General features: G+C 45.2%; 1 protein-coding gene across 1 annotated transcript in view; it reads left to right on the forward strand.

The window, feature by feature from the left end:
- LRFN5 (leucine rich repeat and fibronectin type III domain containing 5) overlaps positions 1-26346 on the forward strand; it is a 388786-nt gene that overhangs the window by 250702 nt on the left and 111738 nt on the right. The window lies entirely within an intron of this gene.

Raw genomic sequence — 26346 nt, forward strand, 5'->3', positions numbered from 1 at the left:
AGTTACATCCTGTATTATACTCCAGAGCTGCACTCACTATTCTGCTGGTGCAGTCACTGTGTACATACATTACATTACTGATCCTGAGTTACCTCCTGTATTATACTCCAGAGCTGTACTCACTATTCTGCTGGTGCAGTCACTGTGTACATACATTATATTACTGTAATGCTGCATCTCCTGCTTTATTATGGAGTGTCTATACCAAGAGACCAAAAGAGTAGATACTTGCACCTATGCGTATTTATCATGAACTGATGAACTTTGCTTTCATTTCTAATTACCCTTATGGACTTGGACTGGCCACCCCCCTATTGCTTTTAATATATACTGCAATGCCAAACTATTGCAGTATATAATGAAAATTGTGGTCTTCGATGAAGTTCAGCTTGTGGCTGAGTCTCAAAGGAGTACCAAGATGGCAGTGATTAGGATCTTTAGCAGGCACCTAACTAATATGATAACCCATCAGCGTCCCGCTATTGGATGCTTGACATATGCACCTAATTGGTTAGCAACAGCGATTGAAACTCAGCTCTGGCCCCTTCTGTTATAGACAGATGCTGGGCATCTAATTGGTTAACAGCAGCGATCTTAGCTCAGTTCTGTCCTGTTCTGTTAGCAACAGATGCTGTGCATCTAAATGGTTAACAGCAGCGATCTGAGCTCAGTTCTGTCCCCTCCTGTTAGCGACAGATGCTAGACATCCAAATGATTAACAGCAGCGATCTGAGCTGAGCTCTATCCTATTGTGTTAGAGACAGCTGTTGAGCATCTAAATGATTAACAGCAGCAATCAGATCTCAACTCTGTCCCCTTGTTTAAGAGACAGATGCTGAGCAACTAAATGGTTAACAGTAGTGATCAGAGCTCATCTCTGGCCCCAGAGACAGATGCTGGCCCGCAATATAGCCACCATCTACTGCAAGTGACAAGTGACTGATTCTCTTCCACACTCGGTGTCCCCAATGTAGATTTACTGGGACATCAATTTTCACTAAGGGGCTAATGAAGTCCACATGTATATTACCAGTAAAAGACTGACTCTGAACTGAAATTTTGTATTGAGTCATCTAGTGAGCACATGTAAAGATCTTTGTGAAGAGATCGCCTATTGTGAATGGTGGATCCTGTATTTTCCTGTTTATGAAATTGTTACCTGGCATGGTAATCCTGCCTGTGATGATAACGAGACTGCTGAAAAATCTTCTGTAAAAAAAAAAAAAAACAGGAAAAATGAGTCTAGAATAACCCCAATGGCCAGTGTGAATATTGCAAAATTTTTTTCTTTTTAATGCAGCTAATGATAATAAAAAAAAAAGAAACCATTACCAAATTAAAAAGAGACAATAAAAATAATATAAAAATCTGATTTAAACTTTTTGTGATGACACATTCCCTTTAAGAAAAAGTAAATAAAAAGCAACACCTCACTTGCACCTCCTCAAAGTAAATTACTAACAGATACAGTATTTCATTCTTAAAGAATCATTTACCATTTTTGCTTTCTGGAAGGCACCTTCAATATGTTTCCTTGTTCTTTTTGTGTTTTCTTTCCTTTCTTTCCTTTTTTTTCTGCTGATATAGCAAACAACAATGTGAGCGAGGGATGAGCAGAGGCCGATGTAATAATCTGTGTGTGATGTGACAATCTTGCATTGTGTATGGGGCTTAATCACTGCTGGTTAATGCGCTCGTCTTCGTGTCATTAGTGTTTTTGCTGTGATCAGCTTCAGTAATCTAACACTTAAAGTCACATAACTCATTCTGGCATAGATTTCTATCCTGACCCTTCACACAGAAAGGATTGACAGATGTCTCCTGATCCCTTACTGTAGCCTTTTTGACAACAGATGCTACTATTTCAACTAAGATTAAAAGAATTATAAGATAGCAAGATTTTTACAAATTATTATTATTTGTTAATTCAATTATATCATATCATATAATTAATGAAAAGAAGTAATATAACTGTATATATATATGTAAAGCGCTGCGGAATATGTTAGCGCTATATAAAAAATAAAGATTATTATATATATATATATATATATATATATATATATATAGATTATTTTTATTTATTTATTTATTTTATCTTTCTTTTGAAAGAAATTCAAATGGTTACAAACAAATGGCTACCAAGATTTACAAGGGCAAGAAATAAATTAAACTATGAAATTCACAAAATTTACAATATGAGATAAAGTCAATGTTGTTCCATTATTAGTCTTTGAGTTTGTGGCTTCACTTCCTTCTATGACGCATGCATGAATCTTGCTTTTATTACTTTTATACAGTTTGATACTAAGTTGCCATAGACACTTTATAAGATGAGTGACATAACATGGGGAGACCATAGTGGCAGTTGCCTTGGGCACAACATTTTATGGGGATGCAAAAGTGGAGCAGCGCAGGGGCGCATTAAGTGTCAAGCTGGATAAGTAAAGAAGCCAGTGATTTCTTTTACATTTCTGCTGGTCCTGATGCTGCTTAGGCTCCTATGCAGAGCACAGCAGTCAAGATAAGTATAGGCTGCTGTCCTCTTGATAGGCAGCGACTGAGATGACAAGGCACTCAGCCACTATGATAAAGTGAGCTTTGTCTTCTCATTCACTGCCTATGCAGAGTGCAGCAGCCGAACGCAAACTCATCACGACTGCTGCGCTCTGCATAGGAAGTAACTAAGATGACAAAGGCTGCAGTATGATCGGTAATTCTCCACTTCCTTGCAGTTTTGTGAGAGGAGAGAAAAAGAGCTCCCAAATTTAAAAAGTGACTCCTTAAAAAAAAACAAAGTTATATAATTACCGTTTTGTTTTTATGTTCTTTGTCTATCCCTAACAAGAGTTATGGTTAGGGTTTGAACTAGGGTTAATGTTAGGACCAGGATTAGGATAGTGCTAGGATTAGGATTAGAGTTTGGGGAAAAAAAATAGGGTCAGGGTTAGATTTCGGGTAAGGAATAGGGCTAGGGTTAGGAATAGAATTAAGTTAATAGAAAGGGTTAGGATTATGGCTAAGTTAGTAAAATAGTTACATAAAAAAATACCATGTTAAATGTAAAAAAATATTAACAATGTATAATTATTTATTTTTAATATTTGATGTTAAATTTCAGATAAGAATAGACAATAACAAGGTGGTCAAATGGCAAAATATAAGTACATGATTATTTTCTCAAAATACGAATCATGTGAATGCGGCTAAGGGTGAAAGGGAATTAATAAGTGCAGTCAACAAGTCAGGGGTCCCAAAATACTTGTTATGCCCCTGGCGCTGACTCCCTACACTATGCTACAGTATAAAATTATTTGCAACATTGCCCAATTATTTACATTGCAGGTGTTATAAATCGATACAAAGAAAGCTGCAAAGTTACTCGACTACTTATCATGAATCACAGAATATCTCATTTGTATTCCCTGAGTGCACTAAAGAATTGTGAAAATATCTGTTTCTGCCCCATTGTAAAAAAAAAGTCTCATAAAACAAAAAAGCCATAAAACCAGTCGAGACTATACCTAGACATAGTCCAGTCTACTAAAACCAATCATCATTTCACATTTTTATATATTTTGGTGTTATAAGCCAGACTCCGCCGCCTGAGCGCTGCGATGGGCCACAGTGGTCCGTTTTATGTGCCTCCTGGGCTGCACGCCAACTACTGGCGCTGGTTCAGATACCTGCCAGGGTTTTTCTTTCTTTTGGCTGCCATTACATTGAACTGATATGGATGTTAATGTCGTGTTTATGTTGTAAATTATATTGTTCTTGTAAAAACATATTCATAAATGATGGTGGCGATTGGAAACCAGTATATGTGGTCATATATTCAGTCGAGAGAACAGATGCATGGATCAAAAACACTGTTTTATATCATTTGTATCCAGTCTGTTTTAATGTGCTGCAAGTGTATTTGGTTCCCAAGGGATTAAATTCACCTTAGTCCCTTTATTTGTCTCGAAAAAGGTCTACGTTTTAACACTCAATATATCCGTAATACATTTCTTTGGACATGCCATATTGGAAGCATTATCTCTGTAGAAAGCCTATGAGTGGTTTGTATAGAAGCTGCAAAAATGGAGGCAAATGGACAGAAAAATTGTGTTCATAGACTATTATAGTTCACAGGACGAGCTAGAGGACAGAATTTATGTCATATAATGGCCAGATATAGTGTTGTTCCTCATGTACAGTACAGACCAAAAGTTTGGACACACCTCATTTAAAGATTTTTCTGTATTTTCATGACTATGAAAATTGTACATTCACACTGAAGGCATCAAAACTATGAATTAACACATGTGGAATTATATACTTAACAAAAAAGTGTGAAACAACTGAAAATATGTCTTATATTCTAGGTTCTTCAAAGTAGCCACCTTTTCCTTTGATGACTGCTTTGCACACTCTTGGCATTCTCTTGATGAGCTTCAAGAGGTAGTCACCGGAAATGGTTTTCACTTCACAGGTGTGCCCTGTCAGGTTTAATAAGTGGGATTTCTTGCCTTATAAATGGAGTTGGGACCATCAGTTGTGTTGTGCAGAAGTCAGGTGGATACACAGCTGATAGTCCTACTGAATAGTCTGTTAGAATTTGTATTATGGCAAGAAAAAAGCAGCTAAGTAAAGAAAAACGAGTGGCCATCATTACTTTAAGAAATGAAGGTCAGTCAGTCCGAAAAATTGGGAAAACTTTGAAAGTGTCCCCAAGTGCAGTTGCAAAAACCATCAAGCGCTATGAAGAAACTGGCTCACATGAGGACCGCCCCAGGAAAGGAAGACCAAGAGTCACCTCTGCTTCTGAGGATAAGTTTATCCGAGTCACCAGCCTCAGAAATCACAGGTTAACAGCAGCTCAGATTAGAGACCAGGTCAATGCCACACAGATTTCTAGCAGCAGACACATCTCTACAACAACTGTTAAGAGAAGACTTTGTGCAGCAGGCCTTCATGGTAAAATAGCTGCTAGGAAACCACTGCTAAGGACAGGCAACAAGCAGAAGAGACTTGTTTGGGCTAAAGAACACAAGGAATGGACATTAGACCAGTGGAATTCTGTGCTTTGGTCTGATGAGTCCAAATTTGAGATCTTTGGTTCCAACCACCGTGTCTTTGTGCGACGCAGAAAAGGTGAACGGATGGACTCTACATGCCTGGTTCCCACCGTGAAGCATGGAGGAGGAGGTGTGATGGTGCTTTGCTGGTGACACTGTTGGGCATGCTATTCCATCCGGTTTGCGTTTAGTTGGACCATCATTTATTTTTCAACAGGACAATGACCCCAAACACACCTCCAGGCTGTGTAAGGGCTATTTGACCAAGAAGGAGAGTGATTGGGTGCTACGCCAGATGACCTGGCCTCCACAGTCACCAGACCTGAACCCAATCGAGATGGTTTGGGGTGAGCTGGACCTCAGAGTGAAGGCAAAAGGGCCAACAAGTGCTAAGCATCTCTGGGAACTCCTTCAAGATTGTTGGAAGACCATTTCTGGTGACTACCTCTTGAAGCTCATCAAGAGAATGCCAAGAGTGTGCAAAGCAGTCATCAAAGCAAAAGGTGGCTACTTTGAAGAACCTAGAATATAAGACATATTTTCAGTTGTTTCACACTTTTTTGTTAAGTATATAATTCCACATGTGGTAATTCATAGGTTTGATGCCTTCAGTGTGAATGTACAATTTTCAAAGTCATGAAAATACAGAAAAATCTTTAAATGAGAAGGTGTGTCCAAACTTTTGGTCTGTACTGTATATATATCTGCTTACTCTGCCCACTAACAATATTGAGATGGCTCTGTTAACTCTAAACCCTTATGATAATGAGATGACTCTGCTCGCCCTGGCTTGTAATGATAATGAGAAGATTCTGCGGACTCTGATCACAAATAATACTGAGATGACTCTGCTGACTCACCCTCTAATGATAAGATTACTCTAATTTGTAATGTTAAATAGATGACGGTGCTGCCTCTGACAACTAATGATAATGATATGACTCTGTTGACCCTGCCTTGTAATTATAATAGGATGACTGAATTGACTCTGACTTCTTATAATCAAGAAAGTACTCTACTGAACTCACCATTCAATCAAAATAATATGACTTTGCTGATCCCCCTTCTAGAAATATAAACAATAACATTCTACAATGATGATGAGATGACTCTGCCTACTCTGTCTCAATCTACACAGCAAACCTAAACAGTGAGCCGCAGGAGATATCAGCCTGTTTACATTTCAGTGATATGTATTATAATAACAGGATTTTTTTTATAGCGGTACTCACAAAAAATATCTATTTTTGTAGACATATAGACAGACAGCTCCCCTGTACATGAGTTTATGTCTGAGTTAATTACTATGCCATTTTCTAATGACACATTTAATTAAAATGATCTTTTTGTGCGTGGCAAATTAAATGTAGCAAACACCACCAACAGATGTTTAATTGGAAATACATGTGTTGATGGCCCAGTATCCCCACCGGTAACATTTATCACTTTCCATAGGATAGGTGATAGATGCACTGTCAGTGAAGAGATGACTGTTAAGTCCCCCACTGATCGCTGGAGCTAGAGCCCCCTAGTGATCACACATTTATTACATATGCTGTTGATAAGTGATAAATAGTAATGGCGGGAAAACTTTTATACTAGTTAGGCTTCCCTGATACTTTACCCACATAGGACTCTTCCAAACTTTAAAGGGTCTTTGTACCTTTAGTAAGTCAGGTCAGAAGATTGCATTGAGTGGAGTCATGAGCTAAGACCCTTATAAATGCTATGAGTGACCTTGATGAGTGTAATGCACACGCCCGGGCTGAGCGGCGTGTGCGTGTGATTGTAGTGATTCCACTGGACCGTGCCGGAGAGTGAATGCCTGGAGGGGCGTAACTAGGTATTCACCCGATCTGACCAGGGTCGCACGACGGCATACGACGCCGGTGCACCAAGGAGGAACCGAGCAGAGGGACCAGGTGCTACTCCAGGACAGACCCCGGACACGGCTGTTGACCCACACAGGGGAATACAGGAACAGACTGGTAGGCTGGCACACAGACTGGTGGGTATAGGCTGGCTCGACTGGGATGCAGGCAGGCGGGTATGGAGGCAGGGGGGTACAGGCAAGCACAGCTAGAGTGCAGACAGGGAGGCACTAGCAGGTAGGAACACAGGCGGGATAGGACCCAGTACACACTGGGACTCAGGAACAATACAGGCAGAGGGGTACAGGCAAGCACAGCTAGAGTGCAGACAGGGAGGCACTAGCAGGTAGGGACACTGGCGGGATAGGACCCAGTACACATTGGGACTCAGGAACAGAACCACAGATGTGGCGGACAAACACAGCAGAGTGAGGCCGCCCAGAGAGGTGAGCGAGAGCAGGGCAGGACGAGGCCGCCTGGAGCGGTGAGCAAGAGTAGAGCAGGACAAGGCCGCCAGGAGCGGTGAGCAAAGGGTCAGAGCTGAGCGAGACTGCCGGAGCAGTGAGCAAGAGTAAAGCAGGACGAGGCCGCCTGGAGTGGTGAGCAAGAGTGGAGCAAGACTGCCGGAGCAGTGAGCAAAAGGATAAAAGCGGAGCGAGACTGCCGGAGCAGTGAGCAAAAGGGTCAGAGCGGAGCAAGGCTGCCGGAGCAGTGAGCAAAAGGGTCAGAGCGGAGCAAGGCTGCCGGAGCAGCGAGCAAAGGAGCCAGAGCAGGCTAGAACCGCCGGAGCGGTGAGCAAAGGAGTCAGAGCAGGCTAGAACTGCCGGAGCGGTGAGCATAGGAGTCAGAGCAGGCTAGAACCGCTGGAGCGGTGAGCAAAGGAGTCAGAGCAGGCTAGAACCGCCGGAGCGGTGAGCAAAGGAGCCAGAGCAGGCAAGAACCGCCGGAGCGGTGAGCAAAGGAGTCGGAGCAGGGGGGACAGGACTCTGTACACACGGAACAGACAGGAAGAGAAAGGCAGAGCCAGATACCCACAGGGTACTTGCAGTGAAGTAGCGAGTGGACCACAAACTCACAAACGGGAGTACAGAGACAACAAGCAGGAGTTAGGTACGAGTTCAGACTCTGCAGAAAAAGGAAGGGAACGGACATAGAGGCAAAACAGGTAAAGGATAGGAGAGAGTTCAGACTGGAACTGAGTGTACGGAGGAGACCGACACTGCAGCGGGATACAGGAGCGGGTCTGGGAATACAGCCCCCAGAGAGGCGGGACGAACAGGCAAGGAGCGTGTTCAGACAGGACAGACAAGATACAGGAGCGGGTCTAGGTAATCGGCCCCTAGAAGGCAGGAGGAACAGGCTAGGAGCGTGTTCAGACAGGACAGACAAGATACAGGAGCGGGTCTAGGTAATCGGTCCCTAGAAGGCGGGAGGAACAGGCTAGGAGCGTGTTCAGACAGGCCTGGAAATACAGCCTCCAGGATAGGCAGACAAGAGAACACAGAACGGGACCTGACACCTTCAGAGTGCAAGCACACACTGAAAGAAACACTATGCTCAGGCAGGGATTGATTGGAGCAGCTGAGCTATATACCAGGTGACCGACAGCAATAGGCTGAGGACGCACAAGGGGTGTGACCCACAGCAGGTACAAAAAGCAGGAAGTGATCGGGCGCCGCCCTTAAGCAGCAGAAACAGACACAAACAGACAGCATGGAGGGAAGCCAGAGAGACATTCTGGACAGGAGATCAAGTGCGCGCTCTTGCACAGTGGGAGATGGACCACCATGCAAGGACGCCGCCAGGTATGTTACAATGAGATACTACACTAAAAGCCATGAAGCTTCAACTTCTAAAGATTCTCTGGTTTGGAAAACCCATTTTCAACTACCTTATTAATGAAATCTAATAAAATAATGGGGGTCCCCATTTTAGAACCCTTGCCAAATCTAACAATGACATAAAAAGTCATCTTTAGTTCTGGAGGACTCTTCCAGTCCATGCAAAAGATGATGAACCCATAAATTTTAATGAGATTTGTGTAATACCAAATATCACCTGTAGGGGCACCGCAGGGAAATTAAAACTCTATGATAGATTACCTGGGCAGAAAGAAGGAAAGAAGATAAGCGATAATGATCAGGTTAAAGTTAGGGGACCTAGCAAAACGAAATCTTCCAAAAAATATTTAACCCTTCCCCACCCCTCAAAAAATATACTTGTTGATGATTTTTGTATCGCCCTGAACCTTTTTCTATTGAAACCAGTGGAACAATTATGCTCCATAATCTCTTATTTCAGGATGGTTACCGCTAATAGATCTCACATGAATGTATAGGAAGATACTTAAAGGTGCACACACAACTGAAGCTCCGATGGCTTAACGCATCCATTAAAAGCCGTCAAGGACAAATTACAATCTTCTTATTTTGTAACTTTCTATTCACTATGACTAAATACATTTCATTTCCATCCTTGCATTTCTATTTATAAAATCGACTGCGTGAAATTTTTTTCCTGCGTAGAACAAGTCGTATTTGATGATAGGTCTGCAGAAAAAAACACACAGAAAAAAAGAAAACTTTATTTTGACTTCTGATTTATTATTTATAAGGGAGGATTAATGGCTCAGAGCTCCAGTATAAACTAAAACAAATGCACATAAATCATTCACCAGCCTTAAAATTGGTAATAAGCATTTGCTCTGCCGAAACCCAATCGATTAGAACTTCCAAAATATTTCCTTCAAGATTAAAAAGTAGTTTATATTAAATCTTTGCTGTTTTTATCATTTTTAGTTAGTGGACATGACGCGCCCCCTGGGCCATATTCTTTAGGGGAATACCCGGAGCCGGATCAGATGGGGGTTGTAGTCTTCCGAGTGGCTGTGACCCGGTCCGTGCCCAGGGTGTCAAACTCAGTTGTATGTGGCAGTCCTACAGATGTTATTAAGTTCTTAATGTCGACTACGCCACCTGTTGTGTTGCGGTCACTATGGCCGCCGCTGCAGCAGGGTCCGCTGAGGCTGATGGTATTGGTGCAGCTGTTGGTGGTATAACCCCCAACGGGTGGGGTATAGCCTCAGGGGGTCAGGTGCAGAGGATGGGGGTTGTGGTGGTGCAGCATAGATGGTAATGAAGACAGAGTCGGGTTGTGCAGTTTAGGGTATTTACTCACTGCTGATGTTCCGGTCACTCCAGCTTCAAGTGACCACCCGAGCCGTGCTGCGTCCACCAGGTCCTGGATCCAGCAAACCCCCAAACAAGTCCGGAGCGTGGCCCTGAGCTCTCCTTCTGTCCTTTCCTCTGGCCGTCCCCACTAGTGATCCACCTAGGTCCAGCTCCCTCGGGCCTTCTGGTGGGAGACCCTTGGCCTTGGGTTCCCTGACCCTCCACGTGGTATGCCTTCGGGGTGGATGTGGTGGGTGGCCGTGGCAGACGCTGCCCACGGCCTCCGGTCTCTGGCTAGGGTGTGCTTTTGCCCCCACCAGCTTGGGATCCGGTACCCAATTGCCGACACTTCACCCGGGGATTGAATTTGGGTTCTCAGAGTCCTTTCTTTTCACCCCCTCTGGGTCTCTCTTTCTTCTCCTCTCTCACTCTGGCTCAGGCTGCTCTGCTCCTCTTCCTCTCCTCTGCAAAGACTGGCTGACTGACTCTGACAGACTGACCCTGATCTTAGATGGTGCCCACCTTAAATACTCCCTCTATGTGTGAGCTCAGGTGACCAGCACCCAATGAGCTCCTATCTTTACCCAGGCTGCTCCCCCTATCTGCCCCTACACTACTTGGGATGTACCACCCCCCTCCCACTCCAGCCAGGAACAGACTCGGTCGTACCTGCACATTTCTAAGTGGGAGTACCGTTGGTCTGTTCCCCGGAAATGGGATGTGTGTAGTGCATGCAGCCTACCGAGCTCAGTTCCACTCTCCATCCTTATCCGGGAGTGGAATATCACACCTCTGGGTTGAGGTGCAATACCCCTGTAGCAGCCGAATCCTCAGGGTGCTACATTCCCCCCTGGTAAACCACAGCACGTCCTCGGGCTGTAAGAACAAAACACCAAAACATACAATTTTTTTTTTTCATAAACATATAAAACATCATACAAAACATTATATATATATATATCAATAAAACTTTTTCATATAAAACATTCTTGTAGACTTTTCTTCGCTTCTAGCTCCTCCTCCGGTCACTGTGCAACGCGTGACCGGGTAAAGTGCGACAGTCTCTTTTCTTGGAAGTGGTTTTCCTGTAAAACCAATAAGGGGCGCTTTAGGACGCGCAACTATTTACAAGGGATATGGCCGCTCTCAGTCCTCGGCCAGGTATAAGGGAGGAATGACCGCTCTAAGTCCTCGGTCAGTGGGATTTTAAGGGATAAACGGGTAAAACAGTTCACACATGCTGGTCCCAACGGGGACTATATTATCAGCAGTAACAGTTCACTGTGCCCCGACGGGCAACTATATACAGCTTCTACTCCGCTGTACTTAACGACGACGTCCTCCTGCTCTTTCTTTGTAGTTACCTTTAACTTCAGATTCAGACCCGTCCGGGTCCTCTTGTTCTTCCTCCTCACACCGCAGCTCTTCCTCCGTCAGGCGATGCACATGGAGGGCGTAGGGTCCTTTGGCACACTTGTGCCGGGTGAAGGTGACCTCGTCCCCGATGTAAAGGTCACGACCTCTGTGTCCCTCCGGTAGGTGGGACTCAACGTCTCTCCTGGTCACGAAGACGTCACCTGGGGTGCGGTGGTCTCGGATGAAGCCCCACCCATGCTGCATGTTAAACTTAATCACAGTCCCGGTGGTGCGGGGACTATGCGCTGCACGGGGGTCTCTCCTGGCCCGGCTCTTCTGCTCCGCGCTCCTTACTTGAGCTTGCTGTTCCCGGACCCGCCTCTCTCTCCGCTCCCTCTCGAAGACCTCGAGTTGTTGGCGGCAGCACTCAGCACGCTCCGCTGCAGCTGCCCGAGTCTCCTGAGTGAACCCCATGAGATCTTCTCCGGTGGGGTCCCACTCAAACTGCGCTTCTGCTAGCGGGGGCGAGATCCTCTTGACGGGCTTTGGAGCCGGGATCAGGGGTTCATCCAGGGGTCTCTCTCTCCGGAGTCGGGGATGGTGAAACTCCGGTGGCCATATAAATGGCTGCCCATCCGGGCACGTATGCTGGGCGTACAGGTCCTCTCCCAGATGCGGCACTCTTGGTCTTATGGGCGCGGTGGTGTTAGCGCCCGGGTTGTCCGGGCCTTGCGGCCAGGCCTGGGGTATCTGGAAGGTGAAGGGCACCGTAAGGACGGCGGCACCCTGGGCTACCTGGCCCTGCGACCAGGCCGGGGGCTCCGCGGAGGTAGGGAGCGCTGTTGGTATTGCGGCGCCCGGGGGTACTAGGCCTTGCGACCAGGCTGGTGGTACTTCCTGCTTGGTCACGCTCGGGGTCGAGGCGTGTGACGTCACAGGGGTCGCGGCTCCCGTTTGAGGCCTAGTCTGCGGCGGTGACGTTGCAGCGACGGGCACGGCAGGATAGACTTCGGGCTCTGCGACGGGGAGCTGGGGCAGGTACGCGGTTTCCCGGTTTGGGGTATAGACGTCCCCTTTACCTGCCTCCACTCGTTCGGCTCCCTTCTCGGCGCCGTCTCCGGCCTTCAGTCCTCCCGCGCCATCCTCAGAGGCGGTCTGTCTCCTCGTCTTGGGTGGCGTGCTCCGCTGACAGGTCTCGGTCTGCTGGGCCATCTCACGGCTCCACTCCGCCAACGTCTCTCGCTGCACCCGGGCCATCCTCCTTGCGAGGCCCTCCAGAGCGGTCTGTGCACACTCCCGGTCTCGGGGGAGCTGTGCTAGGACCTCCACTAGGCCTAGTGGGGTCGTTGCTTCCAGCAGGCTCCTGACCAACGGGTCGGTGCTGCTCTGCTCTCCTTCCACTGTTTCCAGCAGGCTCCTGGCCAGCGGGCCGGTGCTGCTCTGCTCTCCCTCCTCTGTTTCTAGCAGGCTCCTGGCCAACGGGCCGGTGCTGCTCTGCTTTCTCGCCATCTCCGGGTAAGCTCCTCCGATACTCTTCTCCAGGCTTCTTGCCTCCGGGTGCGCTCGCTCCAGACTACTCCAAGCGACACCCATCTTTGCTCTTTCTTTTCGTCTCCTCCCACTTCGAGGGCGGTCCCGGGGCCACTTGGTGATTGTCAGCTCCAGGGGCTGTTCTTTCACGCTGACAGACACCTCTAGCATCACAGTCTCTGTTGGTGGGGGCGGTTTCCACTTTTGGCGCCATTTTCGGTCCTGGCCCACGATGGGAGGTGGCCTCTTGCCATCCTCTGGCACGCCCATAATGGCGTCCGCTCTGACAAGGCGGGAAACCTTTGGAAATGGCGGGAACCGCTTCCCAGTGGCGGGAAACTCTGCAGATGGCGGGAAAACGCTGTTAATGGCGGACAACCGGCGGGAATCGACCTGTGATGGAGTCCGATGGCGGGGACCCTCCGGAACCGGCAGGAGACTTCTTTTTGAGGTAAACTTGCACTTTTCTTCAGGCACGCAGTACCCGGTGGTTGTGGGCACGTAATCCTGCCGACTACGCCAAAGTTGACGCACCCCCTGGGCCATATTCTTTAGGGGAATACCCGGAGCCGGATCAGATGGGGGTTGTAGTCTTCCGAGTGGCTGTGACCCGGTCCGTGCCCAGGGTGTCAAACTCAGTTGTATGTGGCAGTCCTACAGATGTTATTAAGTTCTTAATGTCGACTACTCCACCCGTTGTGTTGCGGTCACTATGGCCGCCGCTGCAGCAGGGTCCGCTGAGGCTGATGGTATTGGTGCAGCTGTTGGTGGTATAACCCCCAACGGGTGGGGTATAGCCTCAGGGGGTCAGGTGCAGAGGATGGGGGTTGTGGTGGTGCAGCATAGATGGTAATGAAGACAGAGTCGGGTTGTGCAGTTTAGGGTATTTACTCACTGCTGATGTTCCGGTCACTCCAGCTTCAAGTGACCACCCGAGCCGTGCTGCGTCCACCAGGTCCTGGATCCAGCAAACCCCCAAACAAGTCCGGAGCGTGGCCCTGAGCTCTCCTTCTGTCCTTTCCTCTGGCCGTCCCCACTAGTGATCCACCTAGGTCCAGCTCCCTCGGGCCTTCTGTTGGGAGACCCTTGGCCTTGGGTTCCCTGACCCTCCACGTGGTATGCCTTCGGGGTGGATGTGGTGGGTGGCCGTGGCAGACGCTGCCCACGGCCTCCGGTCTCTGGCTAGGGTGTGCTTTTGCCCCCACCAGCTTGGGATCCGGTACCCAATTGCCGACTCTTCACCCGGGGATTGAATTTGGGTTCTCAGAGTCCTTTCTTTTCACCCCCTCTGGGTCTCTCTTTCTTCTCCTCTCTCACTCTGGCTCAGGCTGCTCTGCTCCTCTTCCTCTCCTCTGCAAAGACTGGCTGACTGACTCTGACAGACTGACCCTGATCTTAGATGGTGCCCACCTTAAATACTCCCTCTATGTGTGAGCTCAGGTGACCAGCACCCAATGAGCTCCTATCTTTACCCAGGCTGCTCCCCCTATCTGCCCCTACACTACTTGGGATGTACCACCCCCCTCCCACTCCAGCCAGGAACAGACTCGGTCGTACCTGCACATTTCTAAGTGGGAGTACCGTTGGTCTGTTCCCCGGAAATGGGATGTGTGTAGTGCATGCAGCCTACCGAGCTCAGTTCCACTCTCCATCCTTATCCGGGAGTGGAATATCACACCTCTGGGTTGAGGTGCAATACCCCTGTAGCAGCCGAATCCTCAGGGTGCTACAGACATATTAACCCTTCAGCTCGTCTGTCTTGAATATCTATCTAGGAGCTGAGCTCACTCCACATATGACAGATGCAAACCAATTAAAATACCTGGCATCTGTGTCTAACATCCATGGGCGGCGCCATGTCACAGCTCACCTCCTCCTCCTGTACAATGACTGATAACACCTCTATATACAGTAGATAACACAGGATCCACCAATCACAATAGGTGATGTCACAGCTCACCTCCTCCTCCTCCTGTACAATGACTGATAACATCTCTATATACAGTAGAAAACACAGGATCCACCATTCACAATAGGTGATGTCACAGCTCACCTCCTCCTCCTGTACAATGACTGATAACACCTCTATACACAGCAGATAACACAGGATCCACCATTCACAAAAGGTGATGTTACAGCTCACCTCCTCCTCCTGTACAATGACTGATAACGCCTCTATATACAGTAGATAACACAGGATCCACCATTCACAATAGGTGATGTCACAGCTCACCTCCTCCTCCTGTACAATGACTGATAACACCTCTATATACAGCTGATAACACAGGATCCACCATTCACAATAGATGATGTCACAGCTCAACCCCTCTCCTGTACAATAACTGATAACACCTCTATATACAGCTGATAACACAGGATCCACCATTCACAATAGGTAATGTCACAGCTCACCTCCTCCTCCTGGACAATAACTGATAACACCTCTATATACAGCTGATAACACAGGATCCACCATTCACAATAGGTGATATCACAGCTCACCTCCTCCTGTACAACGACTGAAAACACCTCTATATACAGCTGATAACACAGGATCCACCATTCACAATAGATGATGTCACAGCTCAGCCCCTCTCCTGTACAATAACTGATAACACCTCTATATACAGCTGATAACACAGGATCCACCATTCACAATAGGTAATGTCACAGCTCACCTCCTCCTCCTGGACAATAACTGATAACACCTCTATATACAGCTGATAACACAGGATCCACCATTCGCAATAGGTGATATCACAGCTCACCTCCTCCTCCTGTACAAAGACTGAAAACACCTCTATATACAGTAGATAACACAGGATCCACCAATCACAATAGGTGATGTCACAGCTCACCTCCTCCTCCTGTACAATGACTGATAACACCTGTATATACAGTAGATAACACAGGATCCACCATTCACAATTGGTGATGTTACAGCTCACCTCCTCCTCCTGTACAATGACTGATAACACCTCTATATACAGTAGATAACACAGGATCCACCATTCATAATAGGTGATGTCACAGCTCACCTCCTCCTCCTGTGCAATGACTGATAACACCTCTATACACAGTAGATAACACAGGATCCGCCATTCACAATAGGTGATATCACAGCTCACCTCCTCCTCCTGTACAATGACTGATAACACCTCTATATACAGTAGATAACACAGGATCCACCATTCACAATAGGTGATGTCACAGCTCACCTCCTCCTCCTCCTGTACAGTGACTGATAACACCTCTATATACAGTAGATAACACAGGATCCACCATTCACAATAGGTGATGTCACAGCTCACCTCCTCCCCTTCTCTTTACAATAACCTATGCACATGATCACTAGACATTTTTGCAAGAATGATAGGGTCTTAGCCAGTTTATTGCTGCTAATGTACATGCGGTTCTTTGGAAAGAGCAGGAACTGTGAGTCTATAATAGGCAATATTAAAATTGATAATTTTCTTTTTTTTTTTCTTGCACGTTGTGATAAGAAAACGCATTACTATCATTAAAAAAAATACATTTAACATACAAATCTCATTTCAATAATCTAATTTTCTTTTTAAATAGTTGACTTGTAATACCAGATTTGACCTGTAGTGGCCACTGCAGGGAAAATTCATAGTTGGCTGAAGCTTCCACTGCAGCAATCAGTCGATTGCCAATTTTGGTGGCTTCTGGCTAAAAACAGGATCCTTTGATCATGGGGTGAAAAAAGTTTCATTCAGGGGCCTTAAGATGCACCCCACTACCTCTGGTCCCTTAAATTTAGTTTGATATTCTCCTCATTAATCCACGGTATTTTTTTAAAATTCTTTAATTTAATTCCTTCCTTTGGTTGACGCTCTAGTATTCCTCCCCCTCATCCCAGCCTTCTCGATGAAACATTCACTTTAATCTCAATTACAATAAAAAAAAAAAAAAAAAATTTAAATTAAAAACCCCTCCCCCTCCCAAACTACGACATAGAGATTGCTAAATATTAGCGGGCTAAAACATTCTCTAATTACGCAATTCAATTATATTAATACATCTGAAAAAGCCTTCTCGCTTCCTAAATGCTACATTAAAATAAAAAGTTAATTTTGCAAATCTACTTTCTCATTTTCTACAGACCATTAACACTGAAATAACTCGTCAGAAAGATATCATTCTCCGCATTTCTTGATAGGTTCGGAGGAATAATGTTCTTTTCTGTGTAAATTAAAACTACTGGAAAAAAAATATGATTTTAATTATGTGTTTTGTTTGTTTAGTATTTATTATATTTTACAAGGTGATCTCTGCTTTTTTTTTTTTTCTTATACAATGTATCATCGGGGATCCAAATATTATATAAAAAAAAAAAAAAAAAAAAAACCTAAAGAGATGAACTGGAATATAAGTTGGTGTGTATGCAGCGTGTAGGCTCATGTTCACACCGGCCACTAAACAAGACAAAATCCAAGATAAAAACAAAATAAACAAATACCCTGCAGTAAATAAACAATTAGCAAAAGTGCATGAAAATGACACAGGGCACTTGGTAACATAATTTTGATATAAAAAAAACCCCATAAAAGCCATCCCACCACGACAAGGTGACCCTATTCGGGACGATGATACAGGTCAACGATTTGGATACCCAATGATACATTTCTTATACTATGAGAGTGACTCACAGAACTAAGCAGTATAATTGCTATATATAAATAGGTATTGTCCATATTTAATACTGTAAATATAGGACAAATAATAGCCGGATCATCACATCAAATAGAGAAGACGAAGGCCAGACACCAACAAAAGATAAACCCCATATAAATAGTAATCTTTATTATTAAAAATTTCATTACCAGGTGTGGGGGATACAACATACACAATAAATACAATGGTGACAAACATGAAGCGCCTGGCAATATTTACCATGTAAAATGACACCAGCCCACTCACTATGGAAGTAAAAGGGCATATAAGCCACTATCAACACTGGGGAGATCATCCAATGGAAGTCAAGCATATTGTTGCCCACGTCACATGCATCCGTCCACCGGAAGCAGTTGTAACCAAGCGACGAAATACGCTTACCCAAAGATGCTTCAGGTGGGCGGATGCATGTGACGTGGGCAACAATATGCGTGACTTCCATAGGATGACCTTCCCTTTTTATACCAGATCCTTCTCTGAGTGTCTATGCCCCTTGACAAAGGCTGAGTGCCGAAACACGCGTCGGGGTTGGAGTGCCGAAACGCGCATCGGGGTTGGAGCGCCGGCAGTGGCAGAGTTTGTCTCAATTACAGGTATTTTCTACATGCACAGAGGTGCACTATATAAGATACAGATAGTAACATGTTCAACTCTTGTGCACCACAGTAGATATAAACAGTAATACGGTTGAGCCTGCCCCTTGATTTCTTACTGACACCATGCACACACAGTGTTGATAGTGGCTTATATGCCCTTTTATATCCATAGTGAGTGGGCTGGTGTCATTTTACATGGTAAATATTGCCAGGTGCTTCATGTTTGTCACCATTGTATTTATTGTGTATGTTGTATCCCCCTGGTTATGAAATTTTTAATAAAGATTACTATTTAAATATCGATATGCCTGGGGTTCATCTTTTGTTGGTGTCTGGCCTTCGTCTTCTCTATTTCTTATACAATGTATCATCATGGATCCAAATATTACATACATAAAAAATAATAATCAACACATAGATATAGATAGATGAATAGATACAGATAGATAACGTTGTAGGATTGTTACAGGGATATAAGGCGGAGGTTTCTCTGATGAGCTCTAGAGGAGCCTGTACAGGGGTCCTTTGATCAGGGACCCCCTGTCCACTGTCCTTAACCCTCGTGTTTTCTCTCGCCTTTATTTTCTGCGCTTCTTGGAAGATTAGCTGCTGATCTGCTTAGTAAACGCGGCCACAGGACTCGGAGCCTGATTATAAGAAGCAATTACTGGCTGGATATTTTCGCGCAGCGCTTTACAGATACTCGCTCTGCACTTAGCCGGCTTTGTGGAAGCATCGAGCAACCGCAAATGATAAAGCAGCCGGAGTAAAGATCCTGTAATGTGATCTCAAGGACGAGGGGTTAGTGTGAGGATAGCAGAGCGAGCGATGTCCGGGGAGAGGAGCAGAAAACTAAGAAAACCAATAAAATATATGAACAACGATCTGATAATCCAGAACATTTGACAATCTAGAACCCACCAGGACCCACCTCATTTCTACATCTCAATGACACCTTTTGAAATGAAACCTCCAGTGATCCGTTGTGATCAACAAGAGCTTTTACCAGCCATACATTTCCCTCTTCAGTGACCACTGCTGGGTAAATGTGATATTACACGCTGGGTATTCAAACAAGTGGTTGACCCCGTAGTACATGGGTGGGTTGGGTCCTCCAGAGCACGAGCAGCTCTTTCTCACTTTTCTACACCGATCAGCCATAATATTGCAACCACTGATAGGTGAAGTGGATAGCCGATTATCTGGTTACTATTAGTGATGATTGAGCGTGTTCTATTAACCCCCGAGCGTGCTCACCAAGTATTTTGGCATGCTCTGCATTTCTTTTAATGTCGCCGCGCCTGCAAGTGTCACGGCTGTTTGACACCTGTCACAAAGGCAGAGATTGCGGCAATCTCTGCATGTGTCACAGCTGTCAAACAGCCGTGACACTTGCAGGCGCGGCGACATTAAAAGAAATGCTGAGCACGCCAAAATACTCGGCGAGCACCCGAGCGTGCTCGCCGAAGGGGTTAATAGAACACGCTCGATCATCACTAATTACTATAATAAATTATGCTGCAAGGAAAGTCAATTTTCAAAACTGATGTATTAGAAGCAGAAAAAAATGGGCAAACATAGGAATCTGAGAGGCTCTGACGAGGGTCAAATAAGTGATGTCTCGAGGATGGGCACAGAGCTTCGCCAAACAGCAGGTCTTCAGAAGTGTTCCCAGTATACAGGTGCATTTCACAAAATTAGAATATCATCAAAAAGTTAATTTATTTCAGTTCTTCAAAACAAAAAGTGAAACTCCTACTGTATATTATATAGAGTCATTACACACAGAGTGATCTATTATATAGAGTCATTACACGCAGAGGGATCTATTATATAGTCATTACACACAGAGGGATCTATTATATAGAGTCATTACACGCAGAGGGATCTATTATATAGAGTCATTACACGCAGAGGGATCTATTATATAGAGTCATTACACACAGAGGGATCTATTATATAGAGTCATTACACACAGAGGGATCTATTATATAGAGTCATTACACACAGAGGGATCTATTATATAGAGTCATTACACGCAGAGGGATCTATTATATAGTCATTACACACAGAGGGATCTATTATATAGAGTCATTACACGCAGAGGGATCTATTATATAGTCATTACACACAGAGGGATCTATTATATAGAGTCATTACACGCAGAGGGATCTATTATATAGAGTCATTACACGCAGAGGGATCTATTATATAGAGTCATTACACACAGAGGGATCTATTATACAGAGTCATTACACACAGAGTGATCTATTTCACGTGTTTATTTCTGTTAATGTTGATGTTTATGGCTTACAGCCAATGAAAACACAAAAGTCATTATCTCAGTAAATTAGAATACTTTATAACAACAGCTTGAAAAATTATTTTAAAATCCGAAATGTCTGTTCAGTAAATGCCCTCAATACTTGGTCGGGCTCCTTCTGCATCAATTACTGCATCAATGCGGCGATGTGGCATGGAGGCGATCAGCCTGTGGCCCTGCTGAGGGGTTATGGAAGCCCAGGTGGCTTTGATAGCAGCCTTCAGCTCGTCTGCATTGTTGGCTCTGGGGTCTCTCATCTTCCTCTTGACAATACCCCATAGATTCTATATAATAGATTCCCTATGGGGTTAAGGTCAGGCGAGTTTCCTGCCAATCAAGCACAGTGATACTGTTGTGTGTAAACCAGGTATTGGTACTTTTGGCCGTGTGGACAGGGGCCAAGTCCTGCTGGAGAATGACATTTCCATCTCCAAAAAGCTTGTCGGCAGAGGGAAGCATGAAGTGCTGTAAAATGTCCTGGTAGACGGCTGCGCTGACTTTGGTCTTGATAAAACACAGTGGACCTACACCAGCAGATGACATGGCTCCCCAAACCATCACTGATTGTGGAGACTTCACACTAGACCTCCAGCAGCTTGGATTGTGGCCTCTCCACTCTTCCTCCAGACTCTGGGACCTTGTGGAGTGTGTCAATGACTGCCTTCTGGACATCTGTCAAGTCAGCAGTCTTCCCCATGACTGTGGAGCCTACTGAAACAGACTAAGTGACTTTTTTAAACGCTTAGGAAGCCTTCGCAGGTGTTTTTAGTTAATTATTTTAATTTATTGAGATAATGACTTTTGCATTTTCATTGGCTGTAAGCCATAATCATCAACATTAACAGAAATAAACACTTGAAATAGATCACTCTGTGTGTAATGACTCTATATAATATAGGAGGTTCACTTTTTGTATTAAAGAGCTGAAATAAATTAACTTTTTGATGATATTCTAATTTAGTGAGAAGCACCTGAATATAAGATCTTGTGCCCCTTGTGGGGTGTTCCTGGTATACGCCAGGTTTTGTTAGGTGCTCACGATTAGTGTTGAGCCACCCCCGTAGTGTTCGGGTTCGGTTCGGTTCGGTTCGTCGAACACCGGGATGTTCGTGGAACTGTTCGTCGAACACCTTAGAACACCGTCGAACACCGTTAAAACCAATGGCAGGCAAATAATAACACATAGAAACACATAGAAAACACCTTCAAAGGTGTCCAAAAGCTGACAAACTGCTAAGAAGACACTCTCTTTAAAAAAGCCGGCCGGCAATTCAGCAGCGGTACCCGACAATTTAGACAAGAAGGAATAGAGCATCACACATAGATTAGATAGATAGAAACATGTCAGTCACATATATAAGACGTACAGTGACAGTGTTGCTTACTGTACTTGTCATTTAGTGTTAAAGGATTTATTTAAAAAAATATTAGTGTTTTCATGCACCGTCTCTTTAAAAAAGCCGGCCGGCAATTCAGCAGCGGTACCCGACAATTTATAACAGAAAGAATAGAGCATCACACATAGATTAGATAAATAGAAACATGTCAGTCACATATATATGAAGTACAGTGATAGTGTTGATTACTGTACTTGTCATTTAGTGTTAAAATAAAGGATTTATTAAAAAAAAAATTGGCGTGGGGTTCCCTGTAATTTTAGTCTCTAGCGGAGGTTAAGCAGACGGCTGGGGCAGATGTTTGAAGCCTGGGAAGGGGGTAATACCCACGGAGCTTCCCAGGCTACTAATATCAGCCCCCAGCTGAATACCTAGCCTTTACTAGCTATTAAAATGGGGGACCCCAAAAAAAATGACGTGGGGTCCCCCCTATTTTAATAGCTAGCAAAGGCTAGGCAGACAGCTGGGGGCTGATATTAATAGCCCAGGAAGGGTGCCATGAATATTGGCCCCCTCCCAGGCTAGAAAAAACAGCCGTCAGCCGCCCCAGAAATGGCGCATCCATAGGATGCGTCAATTCTGGCACTTAGCCTCGACCTTCCCACTGCCCTGTAGCGGTGGCAGGGGGTAATAGGGCTGGGGATCATGTCAGCTTATAATGCCAGCTGACATCAAGCCCAGGTTAGTAATGGAGAGGCATCTATAAGACACCCCCATTACTAACCCCATAGTCAAAGTTAAAAAAAAAACACAAACACCCAGAATAAAGTCCTTTAATTGAAATAAACACACAATTCTTTATTGTTCTAAATTATACCATACTTACCATCACGCCCATTCCAGCTGAAGCCAATGTCTTCTGCAATAAAAGTAAAATATTAAAGCAACATCATCCTTACCTTTCCATGGTTCCCACGACAGCTTCAGCTCTGCTACATTCACATGACAAGCTGGATCGCAGCCGAAAGCTGCCATCCAGCTTGCCATGCGACAGACACTGAGAAGCGCAGGCATGCTTGCGCTCCTCAGTGTCTGGCTGGGACGGCATAAAGATGAGCCGAGGTCTTGTCCAATGAACTCAGCTCACCTCATGCACGTCACTGACAGCGTGGGAAAATTCTCAGCGCTCAGCGCTTCAGCAGGACAATTCTCCCACGCTGCGATGGCATTGAGATGACAGGCTGGATCACAGCTGAGCGCTGCCATCCAGCATGCCATCCTTCATAGACACTGAAGAGCGCAAGCATGCCTGCGCTTCTCAGTGTCTGCGGGATGACAGGCTGGATGGCAGCTTTCTGCTGCGGTCCGCCTGTCATCTCGATGTAGCAGAGGTGAAGATGTCCTGGGAACCATGGAAAGGTAAGGATGAGGTTGCTTTATTATTTTACTTTTATTGCAGGAGATCGTTGGCTTCAGCTGGAATGGGCATGATGGTAAGTATGGTTTAATTTAGAACAATAAAGAATTGTGTGTTTATTTCAATTAAAGGACTTTCTTCGGGGTGTTTGTGTTTTTTTTAACTTTGACTATGGGGTTAGTAATGGGGGTGTCTTATAGACGCCTCTCCATTACTAACCTGGGCTTGATGTTAGCTGGCATTATAAGCTGACATCAACCCCAGCCCTATTACCCCACTGCCACCGCTACAGGGCAGTGGGAAGAGCGAGGCTAAGAGCCAGAATTGGCGCATCCTATGGATGCGCCATTTCTGGGGCGGCTGACGGCTGGTGTTTCTAGCCTGGGAGGGGGCCAATATTCATGGCTCCCTTCCTGGGCTATTAATATCAGCCCCCAGCTGTCTGCCTAGCCTTTGCTAGCTATTAAAATAGGGGGGACCCCACGTCATTTTTTTGGGGGTCCCCCATTTTAATAGCTAGTAAAGGCTAGGTATTCAGCTGGGGGCTGATATTAGTAGCCTGGGAAGCTCCGTGGGTATTACCCCCTTCCCAGGCTTCAAACATCTGCCACAGCCGTCTGCTTAACCTCCGCTAGAGACAAAAATTACGGGGAACCCCACGCCAATTTTTTTTTAAGAAATCCTTTATTTTAACACTAAATGACAAGTACAGTAATCAACACTATCACTGTACTTCTTATATATGTGACTGACATGTTTCTATCTATCTAATCTATGTATGATACTCTATTCTTTCTGTTATAAATTGTCGGGTACCTGCTGAATTGCCGGCTTTTCATGTTTCACTGTGAGCACTGTTCCCATCGATTTAGGCAACCATTGTAATGCCACAACCACTATGGCTGTGGCATTACAGTGAGTGGCAGACAATCCCTGCATGATTGGTGCTCTAAATAGCGCCAGACATGCAGGACACGCTTTTATTGCACGAACAGATATCGAACATAACCTCGAACAGCCAAATTTTTTGCAAATCGTTCGCGTTCGTCGAACGACTCGAACACCGCCCAAAACAGCTTGAATTTGAGATTGGCGAACAGTTCTAGTCGAACACCGCTCATCTCTACTCACGATATACAGTGGGTCTTATGGGGTGCTTCTGGTATACGGCAGACCTTGTTGGGTGTTACTGGTATATGGCAGGTCTTTTGTGATGTTCTCAGTATATGGTGGATCTTGTGGGGTGTCACGGTTTACGGCAGGTCTTGAGGGGTGTTCTCGGTACATGGTGAGTCATGGGTGTTCCCGGTATATGGTAGGTCTTGTGGGGGTGTTCTCAGTATACCGCATGGCTTGTGTGGTGTTCCCAGTATACGACTGGTCATGTAATGTGTTCCCAGTATATGGCAGATTGTGCAGGGTATTTCCAGTATATGGCAAGTCTTGTGGGGTGTTCCCAGTGTACAGGCTGTCTTGGGGGGTGTCCCTGGTATATGGCAGGTCTTGTTGTGGATTCCCGGTATACAGCAGATCATGTAAGGTGTTCCCAAAATACGGCACGTCTTGTTGGGTTTTTCCTGTTTATGGCAGGAAATGTAATGTGTTTCCGTTATACGGCAGGTCTTGTGGGGTGTTCGCGTTATGTGGTAGATCCTGGTATACGGTGGATCTTGCGGGGTATTCCCAGTATAAGTTAGATTGAGTTGTGTTTTTCCTGTATGGAAGGGGTCTTGGGTGTTCCTAGTATGTGGTAGATCGTATGGGGTGTTCCTGCTATACGGTGGGTCTTTCGGAATATTTCCAGTATACGTTAGATTCTGTGGGGTTTTTCCTGTATAGGATAGGTCTTGTGGGGTGTTACCGATATGTGGTAGATCGTGTTGGCTGTTCTTGGTATATGACAGTTCTTGTTGAGTGTTTCCTGTTTGTGGCAGGAAATGTAATGTGATCCTGTTATATTGCAGGTCTTATGGTGTGTTCCTGGTATATGGCTGGTCTTATGGGATGCCCCCAGTATGTAGCAGGTCTTGTGGTGGTGCTCCCAGTATACAGCAGGTCTTGTGGTGGTGCTCCCAGTATACAGCAGGTCTTATATTGTTGTTCCTAGTTTATGGCAGCTTTTGTGGGGTGTTCCCAGTATAGCATAGGGTGCTCCTGGCATATGATAGATGTGGTGGGGTGATCTTGATATGCCACGTTTTGTGGTTTTCCCGGCATGAAGTATCTACGTAAAATGGTCCAATAAAGGACAGCGGTGAATAGGGGAGAGGGTGGTGGGCGTCTAAAGCCCTCTGGCGTGTCTGGGGAGTGTTTGGTCCGATCCCACAGATGAATGAATGTAGCACGTCTGTGACAACTATTGCAGGGTTTTTTATCATTGTTTCTCCTTCCTTTTTCCGGACTTGCCTCCTGCCTTCCTATCACCTTCTTATCCTTTGTTATCCTCACGCCCATCACACATATTTCGATCCTCATCTGATAGTGGCTCCCATCAGTCAGATAAAATGTAAATGTTTTTCTATCAGATCTCCGGGATCATAGAGATCTAAATGTTCTCATTACACCGACGCTTTCATCTCTGGTGTAACGTGGACACGATACAAGACGGCAGCTGATAACAGTAAATGGCTGCCATTATGGGAAGACATCACAAAGGATTAACACCCTCCTGAATTGTGTGGTAGACGACCATAATGTATAATCTTATACATACCACATGCCATAGAGGGAACGATCCAGTGTAAACACATTATATCTAAAAGGAAAGATCGTGGCACCACAAAGTGCCTTAAAAGCCAATGTGGCAGCCGACCATCCTGAGCTACTGGAACGGTCAAGATGTTTGATCCAATCCCATCGAATCTGGGAACCATCTAAAAAAGATGGACTGTAGGCAGGAGGATCACAATGACACATATGTTACTGATATATAGCGGATAGGTACGACTTTTCCAGAAGGTCTTTAAATCAGGGACAGAGATTTTGATC

Source organism: Phyllobates terribilis, unplaced genomic scaffold (genome assembly GCF_046119375.1).
Source record: "Phyllobates terribilis strain yellow unplaced genomic scaffold, ASM4611937v1 Scaffold_7__3_contigs__length_470593459, whole genome shotgun sequence".
Taxonomy (NCBI): Eukaryota; Metazoa; Chordata; class Amphibia; order Anura; family Dendrobatidae; genus Phyllobates; species Phyllobates terribilis.